Here is a 20845-nt window from a genome sequence, read left to right as displayed (position 1 = left end):
AAGAGCATTGTTTTCTACACTCACTGGCCACTTTATTAGGTACCCCATGCTAGTAACGGGTTGGACCCCCTTTTGCCTTCAGAACTGCCTCAATTCTTCGTGGCATAGATTCAACAAGGTGCTGGAAGCATTCCTCAGGGAGTTTGGTCCATATTGACATGATGGCATCACACAGTTGCCGCAGATTTGTCGGCTGCACATCCATGATGCGAATCTCCCGTTCCACCACATCCCAAAGATGCTCTATTGGATTGAGATCTGGTGACTGTGGAGGCCATTTGAGTACAGTGAACTCATTGTCATGTTCAAGAAACCAGTCTGAGATGATTCCAGCTTTATGACATGGCGCATTATCCTGCTGAAAGTAGCCATCAGAAGTTGGGTACATTGTGGTCATAAAGGGATGGACATGGTCAGCAACAATACTCAGGTAGGCTGTGGCGTTGCAACGATGCTCAATTGGTACCAAGGGGCCCAAAGAGTGCCAAGAAAATATTCCCCACACCATGACACCACCACCACCAGCCTGAACCGTTGATACAAGGCAGGATGGATCCATGCTTTCATGTTGTAGACGCCAAATTCTGACCCTACCATCCGAATGTCGCAGCAGAAATCGAGACTCATCAGACCAGGCAACGTTTTTCCAATCTTCTATTGTCCAATTTCGATGAGCTAGTGCAAATTGTAGCCTCAGTTTCCTGTTCTTAGCTGAAAGGAATGGCACCCGGTGTGGTCTTCTGCTGCTGTAGCCCATCTGCCTCAAAGTTCGACGTACTGTGCGTTCAGAGATGCTCTTCTACCCACCTTGGCTGTAGTGGGTGGTTATTTGAGTGACTGTTGCCCTTCTATCAGCTCGAACCAGTCTGCCCATTCTCCTCTGACTTCTGGCATCAACAAGGCATTTCCGCCCACAGAACTGCCGCTCACTGGATGTTTTTTCTTTTTCGGACCATTCTCTGTAAACCCTAGAGATGGTTGTGCGTGAAAATCCCAGTAGATCAGCAGTTTCTGAAATACTCAAACCAGCCCTTCTGGCACCAACAATCATGCCACGTTCAAAGTCACTCAAATCACCTTTCTTCCCCATACTGATGCTCAGTTTGAACTGCAGGAGATTGTCTTGACCATGTCTACATGCCTAAATGCACTGAGTTGCCGCCATGTGATTGGCTGCTCAGAAATTAAGTGTTAACGAGCAGTTGGACAGGTGTACCTAATAAAGTGGCCGGTGAGTGTATTTATTGTCCTCTTTTTTCATAGAAAATGTTCAACTGCCTTTATTTTATGCTAGAAAGTTCAATTTATCTGTCTTAATAAGACTTAATTTACTTACTTAGTTACAAAAATATAAAAACACTTAAATAGTGATGTGATCTCAGGCTGTATCTCTGTTTTTTCTAACTGTAACAGAGGACCAGTGCAACGCACATCCAGCTCTAATTTGTCAGTTTGTGGTCATGGTAACCTGGCAGTTTTCCATTTTCTCAACAATTGTCACTCACCTCCTTATATTGTTTCTCAGATCTACACTTCTGATGCTCCTCAAGAACTCCATCAGCGCTCCAATTCCTCCAATTTTCTGATAACCTCTGCAGGTTCAGGATATCCTCCGCTTGGTCATACTCTAATGTTTGACACATTCTTTGCTCACCTGTATGACCAACCTCATGGCCCAAGGCTCTTAGAAATAATGTTTGAATACTCACTGTGAAACATCCCAGTGTGCTCAGCTGCTCCTTCTGGCTGTAGCTAATCTCCACATCTGTGTTCAAGCTATTTTTGTGTCCGGTACGATTCAACATCATGCAAAATCTTCATTCCCTGACCAACAACATGTTTTGTTTATCAGACCAAATTGTCCACTATAGAAACTAAACAAAAAACAAAAAAATGTGTAGTTAGTCTTGCCCCATATTACTTAGGTTTTATTCATCTTATTTTATTTAAATCAGCCCCTCTAATTTATCACCATATTGGAGCCCCTTAACAAAACCAAGAAGCATAACTGGAAACAGGATGGTTAACATATGGAGCAAGACTTGCAAACTTATTTTATTTAAAAATGCAAGAGAAAACCCAAATCATTTGTGCTGAACATAAATGTTTTAATGGCAGCATGGACTAAAATCTAACTTTAACTCAATTTTCTGTCGGAAACATTCTGGTGTTTACACCACAGTGTCATAAATACTTAATAGCTTTGCACACCAGAACTGAAAAGCATAAATGTGTGTGTAGCATAATGATATATTAATATATTCCATCTTTTACATGTGCCACAGGGAAGTTGAAGTTTTCAAGCTATTTTTTTCACAATAAGAGCGTTCCTATACATAAGGGTCAAGTTTCCCCTTAACCAATTAGTAACCGTACCGCACAGCCCACTCATTAATGTTTTTTAGCAAAACCAATTATGCGTGTACTCATGATTTTTTTTTTTATAGGGGAAATAAAATTGTTAAAAAACTCACTCCTCATTTGAAATGCATTTATTAGTATACTGGGTTTTTTTTTCCATTATACACAATTTTCATGTACTGTTGTTCTGTTCCCTGTTTGGGCAAGTGCCCTTGATTAATTATGATTTCTGCTCAAACTAAAGTAATGTGTATCAAGGAAGTCTGAAATAAATGTAAACATTACCCTCTCCACGATTAGCAATGTGGCTAAAATTAGAATTGTAATGTGAGATTAACAGACTTTTTTTAACAGACTGTCAGAATAAAATTGAGCAGCAAGCTGTGCCATCTTAGATGTGGCTCTTCATTTGTTAATTGGCTTTGACAATCAATAAACATTGATTGGATAGTCATAAACCTGGCTTTAGAATAAATCTCTTTTAAGGCCTATTGACACCTTTTCAAATAAGTTCAAACAGTAAGTGTTGGATAATTAATGGATGCAAAGACTATATGATGGAATAAAAGGAATGACCAAAATTATGTTTGTTCTTTAATGAAAACTGTTTTTAGTTCTCTTGCATAACACCAGAGAAAAAACAAGTACATGCCTATTGGGTGGAAATCAAAGTCAAGCAGCATGATACCTTGAAACTTCACATGTCTATAATTAGTGTCAAAGCTGAGAATTCAAGGATATTGGCACCGCATTGTACATACAGCTTGGTATATTGAATAAGTCATCAATTTCTGTTTGTATATCTATCTGTCTGTCCGAGATATGACTGTTGCATGGCCTGGGCTTGCTAATTGAAAACCTGAACCGATGTTTTGTGTGTTTGCTGTTTCATTATGACGAAGATCAGAAGTTGATTCATCTCCTTTTATCACACAAAAGCAAAATGCCCTTGTCTTTATAATCACCCATAGACCTGAACCAACTGGAAAATGTCACTTGTGAATGAGTACTGTGCCAATCAGTTTCCTCCGAATTGCTTTTTTTTGTGACAGATCTTCTTGATTAGGTCTGAACCTCAGCCTGCCTTTTGAACCGCAATCAGACAGTGAGAGTCTGCTGGTAGCAAAACACACAGAAGACAGAAGACGGCAATGCCACAAATGCATGTAGACGACAGTAATACTCAGCATACCAGGATAAATGGAGTGAGACTGACTAAAATGCTTTAGGAGGAGAATGTAAAACATTTTAACATGTCAACATGCTAATTTCCGTGCGTTCCCACAGCATGCTGATCAGAGCTTTGGTGAATTCCACCCTGGGTCGCTTGACGAGTCGTTTAAACCGGTTCGATAAGGGTCAGAGAGCTGTTCCAACTGCTATTCAAAGCTGATTGTTCCCTGGTTTAAAAAGGTTTTTTGGCCAGTGGGAAAGGGGTAAGATTGATTTGATTGCTAAATAAAACTAGTGTGCTAACTAGTGTGCAAAAATAACCCCCGTTGCTAAAGCAGTTGTTCTTATGCTGTTACTCCTGAAAACTGCAGATAAGAATGAAAACATTGCTCTTTAGTGGAAAATATTGCAGCCTGTAATTAAGGATAAAGGCATAAGAGCCAAAAGGTATGAACAAGAAGAGGACAGTTTTATGTTGGAGGTTGTGGATAAGTCTCCTCCATCATACATTTTTATTTAGAGGAGGAAAGCAGGGACGAAGTTGTTATGGAAGAGGACGCCAGGGCGGCAGAAGCTTTGTTGGGTGTAGAGGGCTTACAGCTGTAGATATTTGACCCTTGCCTTGCAACTCTGCCAGTTCTGTTAGCTCTACGCCTGCCGAATACACAGACGTCCATCCCTGTGAACACTGGGACGTAACTCTATGGTAAAGTATATTATTCTTATTTCTTATTTCAGCCATTACGTATATTAGCTGCGACATATGAATCAAGATGCTATGACCGAAAAAATTTGATTGACAGATAACCGCTGATATATGATTGGCCAAAGTTAGGTGTACAGGCTGACATATAAGTAATTGGCCTACATTAGATAACGAAAAAAAAAACCCACAAATTTTAAGACAGGATTTTTTAAATAGAAATTTTCTAACCTTTGGAACAATATGGTTGCGATGGACTGAGATGGACTGGCGACCTGTCCAGGGTGTACCCCGCCTCTAGCCCGTAGACAGCTGGAGATAGGCACCAGCACCCCTCGCGACCCCACTTGGGATTAAGCATGTCAGAAAATGGATGGATGGATGGATGGATGGATGGATGGATGGATGGATGGATGGATGGATGGATGGATGGATGGATGGATGGATGGATGGATGGATGGATGGATGGATGGATGGATGGATGGATGGAAAGAGTACATTTATATACATCTTGAAGCCAGAATTATTTGACATTTAACGTTGACTTCCCTACAACTCTTAGAAATTATATAAGCTTTAAAAAGCAATTTTAAAAGAATGTATTTTTTCAAATTCAACCCGTCCAAAAAATTCTTAAATATGAAAAATACACCAACCTGCAAAGAACATGTCAAACCTTTGCTTATACATTGTAAATAACTCCTAAAATCTTTGGTCCTTTATTGAGAGGATCTGTTTCTGAAACACATTTTTCATTTGTTTCATTTATGAAATGCATTAAAATAGTCATGATTCTGCCCTTTCTGGGCTTTTTGCTTCTGTTAAAGTTTTCATTTTGAGTTGTCAGTGTCATGATTTTATCAAAAGCTCAGACCCACATGCAGTGAAGCCAAACAGAGAGACACAGAGTAAAAGTTTTAACAGATTTTATTGAAATCTGGTTGTGGAATGGTCGTGGTGAAGACGACTTCCTTACTCAGAGAGTGATTTCAGCGTGCTCAAAGGTGGCTGGATCCAAACCTCCTGTTTGCAATCCGTCGCTCAGTGTAAGACTCAGTTGATCCCACTTGGGAGAAGGCGGTCCGAAAAGGTCCAGTTTGCAGGAAGGCTTCCGCACACTGGCAAACACTCTGGCGACGAAGTAGTGGCAACCAGCAGCTTAAGAGCTGTCCGGTGATGAGGCAACAGCTTGCAGGTGTGTGAGGAGGTGAACCGGAGCCAGGCGCCTCCTGGTGGTGGAAGGGAGAAACACAAAAGACAAGACAAACAGACAAACACAAAAACTGGGATCCTGACAGTCAGTTATGCTTTGATTCATGTCATTCTGTGTTTTCTAGGTCATTAGTTTCATTTATATTTTGTGTCATTCTAGTTGTTTTCTGTTTATATTTGAGTTCTTATTTATTTCTTGTTTACTCTCTGTTACCCCCTTGTGCCAGTCTCCTTTCCCCTAGCTCCCTTCTAGATCCTTCAGTCCACACCTGCACCCAATCAGTTAATTATTCCATTCTTTGTTCTATTTGGCATTTATACTCCTCCTCTGCAATTACTCAGTGCTGGATTCTCTTCATTCCTCCATTCCCTCTTGACCTATGTGGTCCGCTTTGCTCTAGTTCCTGTGTTCTAGTATTAGTTATTTCTGGATTAAAGCTTCTGTTCTGTTTTAATTTACCATCTTACTCCGCATGCATTACGTGTTATGGAAAACTAACAGGCGGCTGTAGCAAAGGTCAACAGGAATCAAATGCTGGTGAAGATCAAAACCCAGACTGAGGGTTACATACATCTGTGTAGTTTCTTTATAAAAAAAAAAACATTAAAAAAAAAAGTGTAGCTATGAATTGTTGCTTATTGTTCACCCCAATACAAGCTAGAATTTTGATAATCAAGTGCAAATTTAATGAAGCAAACATACAATTATAAAAAATTGGAGTCCAGAAAAAGAAATCAACAAAACAATGAATAACATAGATAAAAAAGTAAACCATCATAACTTAAAAGAAATAAATAAATAGGGAATGTCTGGGTAAATTAGTTACGCTAAATTAATTTAAGACAAAAATCATTTCTACTTTGATTTTGCACAATTTTATGTCAAAAGAGAAATATAATTTTTATTGTTAAATTAAATCTGGAAGCACATTTTAAATGGTTATAATGAAACAGGAACAGCAATCTGTTTTTATTAATAAAAAGCTTTGATACCTCCAGACACATTTTGGTTGTAATTCCAAAAAGTTTAAACTGTTTTAAAGAGATATTAATAATTTTGGGATATAAGTGTAAAAACACATATTGTATAAACTACAATTTCATCTTAGACAAATGAGCCCAAGAGCACTAATAGAACTTGTAAAAGTCAAAATATAAAACAATCACATGCTATAAAGAAAAGAAAATGTGTGCAAGTTTAAGTTTCTAGTCAGGAAATATAGGGAAGTCCTGGGTGGTTTGCACAAATGGGTCCATGCACAGGAGGAAACATAGTTAATGGGAGGATGCGCTGCCAGAAGTGTACTGTGCTCTCCTTCCAAATGAGCTACATAAAGGAAATGGGTCACTTGAGCACAGACAAGCCATTTAAGTTGATTAGGAATGTTTCCTTTGTCATGAAATGCATTCTGTCACAAATGCTTGCAAGTGTCACAACAGTTAACAGAGATAAAAGGAAGACCAGGCCAATGTGGTGGGTATAGTATTGGATGACTGTGGCTGCCAGACTTTCCCCATAGGCAGCCCAGAGCATCCACACAAATTCATTATGGGGGGTTAGAAAGCCACCCAAAGGAAGATATGGAAGAAAAGGCTCTTTGATCGTTAATTCTTAGGGTATAGTTGCAACTTTAACTACAAAAAAACATGGGAATGACATGACAAGAGAACATAAATAGTAATGAAGTTTAAACAATGATTACATGGCACCAGCTCCTTTTTCCTACCCACTTGTCCGGTCCTTTAAGCAAGCTGCATTTAGCTGAAAACCTGATACCAGAAAACTGTCACTCACTGTGAGATAAGGGGTTGGCATCACTGATTGTAAGCATGTAATTTAATGGCCGCTTACTATGTACTAGAATACACATAAGCAATGTCATTAGAGGCTGCTTATGCTCTAATAAGTAATACAAATGTAATACCAATGTTTTTTCCAACATGAGTTTCTATTTTATCCGAGCTGGTGGGAAGAGTCAAAAGTAAAAGAATCGATGACATTTGTCAAGGTAACCTAGATAATAATTTTCGTACCAAAGTGATGCTATCACACAAATAGCTGTATTGTTTACCACGCCTCTGCAGAAGAAAACATACTTTTTTGGACAGCCCTTATTTATTAAGGATATCAGCTCCAAACTAGCATTTGTAGTGGTCAGCAGTAGGCCATGTAGTCAACTACTTAATGGATCAAATTTCTTTTGAATAAATATTTCCCAAACAAAATTATTCTTTTAGCATTTAGTGTGCAATAATGTCTTTCCATTATGATTTACAAAATATAAAATTTGCCATAACTTACAGTGAGATACATAATAGTTTTTTGGGTTCTGGACTAAGGTAACAATATAGTTACATGCAGTGCTGTAGTTCAGGGGGGATAAGGGGGGATGGCATCCCCTTTCTTAAAAGAAATATTAAAAATCACCCCCCTCTTAAATGACCATCCCCTCATACCATCCCCTGTAACATTTTATCGCTGAATATGTACATTTCTATTATATATTTACAGTAATGGCAATAATATTGCCCTTTGAACATTTAGCATGCTCTGTGCTTACGAGTAGCCTGACCAAATCACAGTGGCCCAGAGGGAACACGCGATTTCATTTTTGAACTCAGTGGCGCAACCAGCGGAGCAGGTAGCGTTGTTCTGAACAGCCTCATGACCAAGGAGCAAAGACAACGACATTTGAGGGACTTGATTTTTAAGAAGGCAAAAACTAATGCTTCAGGTAAGTCAAGAGTCAGAAAACATTACCTTAGCAGAAGACATTATCTTAGCATCAAGCTTAGCATTGTGTCACCAAATATGTAGAAGTCCTAATCTCTGGACATAGCAATAACATGCAAAACTAGGTAAACTAGTTTGAAGCGCAGACATTTTTCTGTCTTTAATACTTTCATGACACACGAGAATTAGTCTAGAGTGTTCAGCCATTGCTGAACATTCAAATACTGCATTTTGGTTGTGAATCAAACAGAAAATTATTGTGTAGACCGCTGCTGTTTTGCTAGGCGACAGCCAGAATCTAGAGGATGTTGGTGAGATAAGTGGAGCAGTGGAGGAAACCTTGAGGAGAGAATCCAAGCTTTGAAAAAGGCATTTTAATTAAGCAATTTTTACTTTGAATTAGCCAATGGAAGCAATATTGCTTTTCTGATAAACCGTCTATTTTATAAAATAAATACTCTAAGTGAATATTTAAAGGTGAGTAAAATCATTAGATTTCATATAGGCTTATTTCATTTTCAGACTAATTTGAATTTGAAAGCAGTTTTTTTTTCAGATTATGAAAATTATTTCAGATGTTTCAATTTAATTAATTGAATTTGAATAAAAATATACTTGACTTGAAAGGGTTCAGATATTAATTTGCAATGTTTTTTGAGGTTTTGTTCCAAGTCTTAATAGATTCATTGCCAAAAGAAGTAAAATCAATGAAGTGGCATACAGTGACTATGAAGCTTATTCCAGAGGGAAATTTGTCCCTAACTATGTAGGGGCAGTGATAGCCATGCCAGTCCAGGGACTGACTGCAGTTCTACTGAAAGGTACCTTGGTCAAGGTCAATGACCAGAGTACCTGAAATGTTACAACCATGCCATGCGTATTGCTTTAGGTTAATAGACTGCATTCATTAGGCTATGTATGCTTAAAAAAAAATAAAAAATTCTACCATCCCACTTCTTTTTTTTTCACAACTCGACTACTGGTTACATGTCTGCTTACTAAAAAACTGAGACTAAAAATTGGATTTTGTCACTCCAACGCTAGAAACGCCTATAGTTGATTGCATGGAAAGTTAGGTATTTATACATACATCATGAAACTTTTCAATCATCATATTTCGTGAAAACAAGGACAATAACATTCCAATGGAGAGGGCTACCTCAACAACCAGATTCTTTGCAGCAATGCATTTGCAACTATACTGCAAATGCAACCATATTGCATCTGCCTGAAACAGACAGCATATTAAAGAAAGTAATTTCTTAAAATTCCAGATGCTTGCACCCTTTGGGTTTGACTCATCCAGTAGATTTGCATTTCAGAAATAAGAGCAATCATATTTAACTGCAGTAATCTTTTCCAATCTTTATTTGAAATCTACAAAGATCTATGACGATCCCAATCAGAAAGATTCATTTTCAATTGTATAAGTAATTGTTTTAGTCAAAAATAGAAAAATTAACTATTGACTTTTTATAAAAACCTTATTTCTCAAAGATGCTTGTCTAACTTTTTAACATATAGAAATCTGATGATGGAATTGTTTTTCCCTCAAAAGAAAGACAAAGAGCGCCATTACATAAAATTGTTTTGCTAATGATTAGAATACTTCCAGGAAGCCAAAAATGGGATTAAGGAACTCATTTCACCCACCCAATGTCATGGGTGCCTATATTTGCACAGATAATGAGGCTACCCTGAGTGCTACTTACACCACCCACTCTTCAGACAGACATTATTTTGCGGATTCCATTGGGAAATTGCCAAACACTTTCCATAGCAGAAAAAAGGAAAAGCTGAAGGAAAGTTACATATAAAAAAACAGTAAAGGATCTTCCTTAACAGAAAACATTACATAACCCCCTAGTAGTGTGTTGTTCATATATTGTTTTAAGTAAAAGAAAAACAATAGGTATTGGGTATTTTATTAATTAATAAATTTATTAATTTTATAAAACACTGTTTATAAAAAAAATGTATAGGCTTAAGTTAGCGGTTTAAGATTTTAAATGTCACTGTTATGCAGACATGGGCAATGTGGAGTCAACAAGTCATCTCCATATCATGTATTTGTTCTACCCAGCCACTGAAGCAGGTGAGTCCAATCTTCACTGTGAATTAACCTGTGCAGATTGGACTCACCTGGTTAATTGGCTGGGTAGATTAAATACATGACATGGAGATGACTTGTTGACTCCACATTGCCCATGTCTGCTGTTATGCAAGTCTTTTTGCTTGGGGCCCATAATATAAACAGTTAATAGCAACAACATTACAGAGACACACAAAAAAGTGCTAACTATTGGTGGATTGGGGAAAAAAGAGAGTAACATACAATTACCGGTAGACCTATTCCTGTCTTCTTAAATGGCTTTATCCATGAATAGTACATGATAAATCGTTTTTATGCCCATTTTTGGCATATAGTCATGCTTTGGATTTTGCTATTCTGTTGTATGAAATAGAGTAAAAATAAAATACTTTTTTCTTTGTTTGTTTTGGATTTGTTTTTTTTAACCTGTTTTTGGGAGAACTTTTGGTAGTAAACCAGTTGTTTTTCCCTTTCATTTTATAAACTACTGTACCCTTTAATATCGTTGTTAATAAAAGGAAAAAAAAGGACATTCATTCTACATATACAAAAAAAGATGTCTGAAAAGGTAATGTGAAAACCATTTCTGAGACTGTTCTCAGAAATTAAAACAATGCATTTGACTGTAGTGTACCTAAAAAATATTACCTCATTGTTTTAGGTATTTGGGAATGTTTGTATGCATTTTAACATATAGCAACTTTTTATTTTCATTTTGACATAGTATTTAGCCTTCATTTAATGCTTTACTAAGCTTAATAGGACATAGGTGTTGCCTTAGATTGTTTTAGTAGCGGACCTTCTGTATTTGTCAAACTGAGGTTCCATGTGAATTGTTCTAATAGGTAAGTACACTTACCAAAACAAATGTGTTTCAGCAGTCGCCAGCATAAGTGCTATCTGAATTGTGCTGGCAGAAAGAAAGTAAGAAAAGGAAGCGGGATGCTTCATTAATTAAGCATAGGGATGCCCTGACTTTCCTATCTGTTCCATAAAGAACATATACTATGACTGGTACCAATGCAAAAGATGCTAAAATTCCTTAAAAAAAGTCTAAGAAAAATGTAAATGTAGAAAATTTGTCTGTGTTTCGCAAATCCTCCTGGAGTTTGTTCTGTATATTGTATATTTACCTTTCATTTCCACATAAACATTACAGACATTTTTCTTTTCCAGTACTGCACATAAATATGCTGACTGAAAGGCAGGAACATAGCTAATCAGATTTAACTCCTTAACATGCATAGTTCTGAAGAGATTATTTAATATTATTTAATTAGTACAAACAAGTTTCAGAACATTAGTGCAAAGGTTTTAAACCCATTTTAGCTCATTTTTGCATATAAGACTCATCACATAAACTTTGATACTAATTTAATATTCAGAAGCTTAAAATGGTAAATGGTCTGTACTTATATAGTACTTTTTCAAGTCAGAGGACTTGACCATACGCTGGCTAAATCGTCAATGTATGATAGGGTCTTTGGATGGTTAGTTGTTTTTAATAGGCTTTTGTGTTTTGGTGTGGTGCTCAGAAACACTTTAGAAATATTACTTTGCTGTGCATAATCTGAGGCAATGAATGAATACTGAATGCTGATTAAAACTAAATATGATATACTAGAGAAACCAATATATTTGCAAGTTGTTCAGTCTTAAGAGTAATACTTTATATGTAAAATTAAATCACAGATAGTAAACTACACTGTAAAAACGAAAAAGTTAGTTCAACTCAAAATTTCAAGGCAACCGGCTGCACAGAATTTTTGAGTTGAAGGCATCAAGTTAATTTTTTAAGTTTTGTAGAACTACACTTATTAAGTTGTGTCAGCTAAGTTTTTCAAGTTCTACCAACTAAGTTTTTTAATTCAAGTTACTGGAACTTTCAAGTCTGTAAAAACTTATTATTTTAAGGTCAGATTATCTGTAAAAAGTTATTTTAAAATCAGACTACAATCCCCTGTAATAACTTACATTTTTGAGTTTAGTCCCCCCCACTTAATCATCCACTGAGATTAAACACGCTTGTCGCAAGTGGGGCAGGGTACACCCTGGACAGGTCGCCAGACACACAGGACTAACAACCATTCATGCACACACTCACTCAGTACAATTTAGAGAAGCCAATCAACCTAACAGTCATGTTTTTGGACTGTAGAAGCTAGAGTACCCAGAGAGAACCCACACATGCTCAGGGAGAACATGCAAACTCCATGCAGAAAGACCCATGGCCAGGAATCGAACCCAGAAACTTCTTGCTGCAAGGCAGCAGTGCTACCCACTGCACCACTGTGCAGCCGTGACAGTAAACCAGGTTTACAATTCCACAATGTAAACAAGTAATCTTATGCTTAAAGCAAATCAGGTTTCAGCATATATTTTTTTACTTTCCAACTCCTGTTAAAACCTTACAAATAATGCAATATTGCCAGAGATGACAGGAAACCAGTGCCTTAGTCTTCTCTTGGACGAGTCCTCAGGGAAAGTTACCACCAGCAGAGTGACCAGATGGTTGAACCAAACTTTAGAAGGGAGCTCCTGGGAAAATCCATGGAAACCCCGCAGCAGCCGGTTACCATGACAAATTTGAAATGAGCATGTGCAGATAAGTTGACCTCGCTCGGACTGGGTGTCAACTACAACTTCTAAGTAAACTCAACTTAATTTATAGAATAAGATGAACTTTTCATCAGAAACTTATGAAAGTGATTTCAACTGGCTCACAAAAGACAGTTCAAGTTCCAACTGGCAATTTTATTGTCAGTGAATGCAAAAATCTTAGTAAAGTGAACAATTTTGAGTTGTCGTTTTTACAGTGTAACTCCATTAATGAAAAATGATAAAAAGTATAAAGTATGTTCAAAGGGGTTTGACATGAATTTCCATGACAAGACCAAACAAAAGAAACTCGTATTGTTGTACTGATTGCAGTTGAGGTGGGGTGTGATGCACTGTGCGGCACTGTGTGCTGCACTAAGCCTCAAATACAGAATGAAAAATTCACCCATGACATTTAAAGTTCAGCATTCACGAGCGGATCGTTGATAAACTTTTTGAATGCTAAAATAAAGATAAATAGCATGATATGGTCAAATCTTAACTTTGTGGTGGTCCGACTTTATGCTCCAACAAAACTGTTTTCCAAACATTTAGCCACAGGATGTGTGTGTCACTGGCATAAAATGATACAAGACATAAGGGAGACAGCACATAAGAATCCAACAAATCATACTGTATAATGTCTATTGATCAAGGAAAATACATGTATATACAAAAAGCTAAAAAGAAAAAGCCCACTCTCTGAGCAGCCTGTCATCAGGGTTTCTTAGTGTTCTCATGACACAAATTCTGTGGGTTTTTTCAATCATCTGTTGTTTTTCTTTTGCTGTTGAAGTTATAATTAGGACCAGTCCAATTGTCATGATTCTGTCTCTCTGCCCTTCTGTAACCAAGTTCATCAGCTCCACCTGCTGAGTTCATATATTCCGACTCTGCCTCTCTGGTTCTGACCTCGTTCTGCCTCTTGACCATTATCCATGCCAGATCTTTGTTAAAACCTGCCAGAATTTCTCCCTCAGAAACATCTGAATATTCTGTGTAGCAATTCTTATCTGCAGACCTCCAGTCACACCTCCATCAATTAGGAACCGAAATTCGGGATCCAGATCCCTCCCCAGATTTAAAAGAGTATAGTGGTGTTCATCTAATTCTCTGATTTTAGGTGAAAGATACCCAATGAGAGATTCACTAGCATGATCCATCTGCCTATTGTGGTTATTGTGCCTGATGCTGAAGTTTGAAACTTAATAAACAGTTTAAATGCCTCTCTGGTGTTCCTGACTGAAATTTAGGTCGTCAGAACCAGTTTAGTCCAGGCTGACATGAGGAGTGAGGCTTGGCCATGAATAAAAAGAAGCTCCTGAAGTGCTAACAGAAAGTTTTAAACTTATCATTTTGATTTTTAAAAAAACCCCAAACCTATCACACAAGCAGAGGTCTATAAAAATGATTTACTGCAGCTATGGTCTGCAGAAAGCAAAAAGTGCCAGTGCCAAGAGTTTATTGATCAAAGATATGAGACTAAAACACAGAAAATGCCTGGTATCAATACTAGCCCTTGAGGCTAGTATTATGCGATGAAACGCTCTGCTGTTCTGCATAGATCCTAATCTCCTCAGCTAATCAACAAAGCTGACTATGGATACCGACTCAGAAATGGGCCACTATCAGCCACCTCCTATACATTGATGGCATCGAACTGTAGTCTAAGGCCTGGTTTACGCTCAGAAACCAGGTCGTTTGCGTTTTAGTTGCAGTTAACGCAGATATGCCACCTCCCCATTCCGCAGACACTCTGGTGCACGTCCCAAAAATTGTAGGTGTCCGCAGACAGTGCTGCAGATAGCGTTGCAGGGAGGACAGAAAGAAGGCCTCTGAATGGTCAATTCTATATCCACTGTACATTATGTGTATTTCCCGTTAGGTACCTTACCAGCTTTTTGTTTGCATGTAACAAATTTTCCATTGTGGAAAACGACTCGTGAAAATAGACCAGCTAGAAGAGCGATTCTGCAAAGAAGTAAGGAAGTATTTCATCTATTTCTAGATTAATCAGCTGCATTTCAATCAAAGTGTGCATTTGTCCAGTCACCATTGTTGTTGATTGACCTCCGTAACTGAAAGATAAACACAACACCCATTACACCCTCAATCCTAGCTAGTTCATGATTGTTCTTCTTACGTACTGTAGTGGCATGGACTAACATAGCACAGACCATGCTTCAAAATTGGGCATAAATCAAAAATTTCTGCGCCATACCTGCGACAGGCTCACTGCGACACTCTGCTGCAGGAGTATACTCCCTCTTCTTAAGAGTGAACGAGGCATTCACTTACTGATCCACACAACTTGATATATAGGTAATACTATATGTATGTGTGTATTTACTTATCTTTAGTACATATATACTTGTGTATCCCTCTATATATGTATGTTTCACTATATATATGTCCTCACTCTATATATGTTTTCTACTAAGATGTCAGTGTTTGTCTGCAAAGATTTCATGAAAAAAGAGCTGTAAAGTAACAAGGATTTCAAAAAACATGTTGGAAAACAGCAAAGAATTGCACCTTTAACCATGAAGAAATTGCGTCTTAACTGCCTAAATTATATAGCTTGAATCGGACAGAGTAACCACAATAAAGTGGGAGAGAAATTGCTTAAGGGTGATTCCAGGCAAACATCCAAAGAGGAAAAGTGACCAAAAAAAAAGAATGAGGAAAGAGCTTAAGGAGGGAAATACATTGCTGAGAACAGAATTTAAGATAAGACAGGACACAAGCTGGGAAGCATCAGAAGAGCAACTTGGACTGTAGCAATGCCCAGTTTAATGTCTGGGAGATTGTATCTTACCAACCAAATAGGAAAAAGTGTAAGGGAGGGTGCAGCAGAAAAAAAATCAAATACCAAGAGCACTCATGGGTTTAATAAATGAGTTTGTGATGGCAGGCTGAAGAGGCACGAATAGATATCCCAGATGAGAGTGCAGAATTGGCTGCCAAAAAGGAAATCCTATTGCAGAAAGTTCTTTGCAAGAATCTTAAAGCTGCAAGAATTTCAGATTTACATCATTACAAGTGTTACAAACAAGGGATGACATGGATGTGTTTATAAGGAAACAAATTTTGCCAGAGCACTGACGAGTGAGGCTTTGCCCAGACTCATTTTACCACAGTGTTTGGAGATCTACAGCCTGGAGCTTAGAGTGGGGGCATAGAGCCAAGTCAATTGACACACCTTCAAAGATCATGAAAATGAAACATTTTCTGCCAAGAAAAGGAAGTAAGTTCCAACTAATCACCATATTGCTCATTTGCACTTAGCTGATGAACGCTCACAGTCTTTGCAGAAACTGCAGCCAACAAACACTGTCCCTTTTTTTCTCTGCGCTTGAACAGTCACCACACCAAAAAAACAACAAAAACAAAAACCTACACATTTTTTCCCCTATTTTCAAAGGCAAAAGTTAGTCTAAACTTATATGGAGGACATTGCCCTTTTATTGTTGCAATAAACACGAGTTGTATCTTAGCAGTATTGTTCTTCTGATAGTTTTTATTTAGAAGTATCATTTTCACAAGAAATTTGAAATAAATGGAAAAAAATATAGTAGTAATTGAATTAAATACTTGAAAAATACTGACATTTATTTCCTTAACACAAACAGCAACTCAGCCTGTACCTGACAGCTATGAACGAACACAATTTGGCATCTAAATTTGGTTTAGACAACTTAAAACAAGCACCAGAAAGAGGAAAAAGGTGGCTGAATAATTGTGAATGTTGTTTGTGCCACATGGGGTGGTCTGAGTGTTTCAGAAAGCAATGGACATAGGGACTCATTTTCATCATTCTCCTTGATTTTATCTTAATTTCCAATTTTGCAGTATTTGTTGGTCCAACCCCTTAGTTAATATTCTCTCTGCTTTTTCCTCATCATAGTTAATTCATACTATATAAATAAACTGAAATGTACTTAATTGAAGTGAATGGTATTCAACAAACTTTCAGCAACTAACTATAATAGCAAAATAGACCAAAATCTCTGAGATATTTTTATAATTTTCTTAAATGTGTGTCACAAGTACAGTATTTAAGGTAGCTTGAATGTGAAAAATTGTGCAACCAGGTACAAGGAACTGTATATTACATAAAGTAGCCAGGGAGTGTTATAGTAAGAGCCATGATTTTTATGTTGTGCCATGGATTTTTTACAATCATAGTAGCAATGTGAAACTACCACTTATCTCTTTTATGTTTGCCCAGCTTTGACCAGAATTTTAAACAGGTAACATTAAACTGCCAGTGGGTTGTTTTTCTCAAATGTGTATATGAAATGATACTGTTGACTGCCACCGCATAGTGAGTTTTCTTGGGGCTGTTAGGATGTTATTTGCAGAATGCAAAAGGTGTTTTTGTCACTAAGGGTCAAATGTTTAGAAAGTGATTATTGTATCGGTGTGGAGGTTTATTTACTGAACATCTTTAATAGCAAATCATGAAGTTTGTCATGAGACAGTCATAAAGTCACTAAGTCAAATTTCAGCCTGTTTTGTTTTGATCAAGAAAACTAATAAAATAGGCTTGTAATCTGTCTGATTTTAACTATCAAGTGAGAAGACATATTAAGGTGCACAGGGAATTAACAATCTTCTTTCCTCCATGATACAATGGATTTCTATATCAATATTGGTGCCAGAGAGGTCTTTATCATATTATTAAAACGTACTAATTAAAGTCTTATTAAAATGAGTAACAAAGACTTATACAACGCTTAATCTTTAGGATCGTAGTCAGGAAGCCCTAGGTGAACAATTAATAGTTGATGAAGAATGATTTGACACAAAAGTATGACATAAGAATCTAATATTAGCTTTGGAGATTAGATTAGAAATAGCCACACTCCCACCATTTGTGTTGCTCAGCAACATCAACAATGGTAAAGTCAAGAAAAACAGTTTAATTAGTGGTCAGATAATCCAATATGCAAAAAAGTGAGAACCTATGGAAAGTGGTAAAGGATTAGTTACACTTAGCGTCATATCTAGTTGGATGTACAGTAAACTTGCGAGCCAGCGTTGGTCCCCTACCCACACAATGTTGTTTTACCTGTACAAATAACAGATAATTAAGTTAACATCACCATTCATTTTGAGGCTTGTTTTTATGACCTCACATTCACCATGAGCTGAATTCTCTCAGAAATTTTGCATTTACAAACACTCAAGAACCGTCCTGCCTGTGCCTCAGCTGATTGATAACAGATCAGCGGTATAAAACAGGACATACAGCTGTGTGGAAAGCAAGAGGTGCCAAGCCCACAGCTGGACCCATGTAAACATGGCAGCGCTGTAGGATGCATCTTTAGCTGCTGCCATCACATCTGTTTTGTGAGCCTTATTAAGTAAGCCTTCGATTATTGCCCTGCTTCATAACCCAAGTGGACTCGAGCTGAAGGTCACATACTGATGGCTGGACATTCTCTGACAGGTTTTCCTACTAATGGGTAAAAAAGAGATTTCTGTCAAATACAACAACTTGTCTGAGTCCTGGGTAAGAATATCAGCAGAGATGGCAAAAGTACTCACTTTCCGTACTTGAGTAAAAGTACAGATACTTGTGTTAAAAAATACTCTGGTAATGAAGTATTTGTACTTCGTTACTTCCCATCTCTGAATATCAGCCATTGATCAGCTCACATCCATAATGTGACAAGGATTTTTTTAGGTTTCTTTCAAAAATATGATTTTATTCAAACCAGATAACTGCACACACAGAACCTACACATTTCCCATTTTGTCAGTAACATTTTCCAGGTTCTCTTTTTCATTACTTTCGAATAATAAACTGCAATCTTAATAATGTTGCTCTGAGATATCATCAAGGTGCACTTGGGGTAAATTTTGTAGAACTACCCATCCTATGAAGATTTAAAAGAACTATCCCTGATCCTGCAGAGGAAAAAACTTTAGCCCTGTCTTCCACTTTTATTTTCCCATGAGAAAACCTCCTTGTCTCCTCCATTTCGACATGCACAAGACTAAACACATGCTTTAAGTTAATTCACAATCCTCTGGAGGGATTCAGGCTTCATTTTACCAAACAGTCACAGATAAAATGTGACTAAAGCAGAGAGTAACACTCAGCTAAAACTGAACTGCTAATGAAAAAATTCAAAAGATACCTGTCTTGCACAGCTGCAGTCAGTTTAGAGTCCAAGTCTAGTCTGAGGCGGTCCTACAAAGCTCTGCAACTTTAAACAAGATTTATTTCTTCTTTGGCCACTGTTTCACTTCTGATCCTTCTTCTCTTTGTCTGTTTTTTTTCCCTTCTAGGCTGTTTAGCTGTGTTTGCAGTGACAAGTGGCATTAAATCAATAAGGGACGTGATTTGTCCTCTGTTTTACTAAATGTTTGATACACCTGTCCGCTACATTCACATTAACACTAAATCTAACAATAACTAAACAAACAAATCACAGAAACCGCGGCAGACCAAACCAGATGAAAGTGCGCATTCAGCGTCTGCTCTGCCGATAACGCAAGCGTAGAAGAAGAAATGTGCTGTTTACCTGTGCAAAGAAAGAAACAACAAAAGAAAAATGTCTGAGGACTTCAGTGTTGAGGAAGAGCATGAGTTCTTTGTCGAGCTGAATGCGCACTTTCATCTTGTTTGGTCTGCCGCGGTTTCCGTAGACTCATTAACTCGCAGGCGCGCGCTTGTAGGAAATCCTATACACTACTGTTTATGCTCTAAAAACATTCTAAATGACTTTGTTTCGCGTAAATTCTGGATGCTACCCACTCAGGACACTTGGAATACATTGGACGAGCAGTATGGAGGAATATTGACACGTTTTTTGTGGACTTTTATGGACCTTTCTGCCTCGGGCTCCATAGACCTCCATTATTTGAATGTCAGCAGACAGCAAGAAGCCTCCCAGATCTCCAGATGCATTTGAGATATCAAAAAAGTACTCCAGAGTGTTGTTCAGCATGGGGGTGAGTAGAAAATGAAGGCTAATCATGTTTTGGGTGTACTATTCCTTTAAAACCAGCAGAGTTGTCCTGGCGGGATCTAAGCAGGACCTCCTCAACTCTGCCTGTGCTTTTGTCCTTTTAGCCTAGGCAGGGACTCACTTGCACCTAGTCTGATACTTGTCCACTTCCTCAAAATAAAATGTATGGTGTCAATTTACTACCAAAAATCTGAAGAGCGTATTAAGCAATCACAATTGTAAAATTATTAATCACAACCATGCATTTAATGACTGAAGCGCATAGCAGTGATTGCGGGCGCCCACTATTGTGATTCCTTAATATGCTTATGTGATTTTTGGCAGGAATGTGAAACCATAAAAAAGCTTTTAAAAAATACAGACTGTCAGTTGGGGTGACAAAGAGGAAAATTATCAAATATGTGGGTCTCTCTGCAAGTGTACAGTGACACACAGAGGACTGAGCATGGCTCAGGAATCAGCTGGACAAAAACACAACCACAGAAGAACACAGATTCCAAATCATGACTTTTTTTTATCCTAACCATGTCCTGAGAGTGAGACAGCTTGAAGGTTAATGTGGACTGAATCAGTATCCATTCTATTTACTGTGGTATTCACCAATATAAATGCTCATTATGGAGTAAATACCATCAACATCTGTATATATTGTCATTTAGAAATGTTGTGGTGGGCATCCAGATTAAGGCTTAGGAGGCAGAAGCTTGACAATCAATTGGTAATTGAGTTACAAAGATAACTTTTTTGCAGAGGACTTAAATTTGAATCAAGGACTGAACTGATAATGACAATTTGGGAGCATAGAAATCACTGATGTAAGTTTGAACAGTGACAGGGAAACAGAAGATTCTAATAAAAACTCAGAATATGCCTTGGAAACCATCAGCAAGGACACAAAGGATTGACTACCAGCATCAATCCATCATCAGGTGAAGAGTGATTGCCCTGCAAGTCCTTTATTCCCTTGCTTGTGCTTGATGAAGGAAATC

The sequence above is a fragment of the Cyprinodon tularosa genome, unplaced genomic scaffold (assembly GCF_016077235.1).
Source record: "Cyprinodon tularosa strain WSP-4 unplaced genomic scaffold, ASM1607723v1 ctg942, whole genome shotgun sequence".
Taxonomy (NCBI): Eukaryota; Metazoa; Chordata; class Actinopteri; order Cyprinodontiformes; family Cyprinodontidae; genus Cyprinodon; species Cyprinodon tularosa.
The sequence above is the reverse complement of the archived record's forward strand: the minus strand, read 5'-3'. Positions refer to the sequence as shown.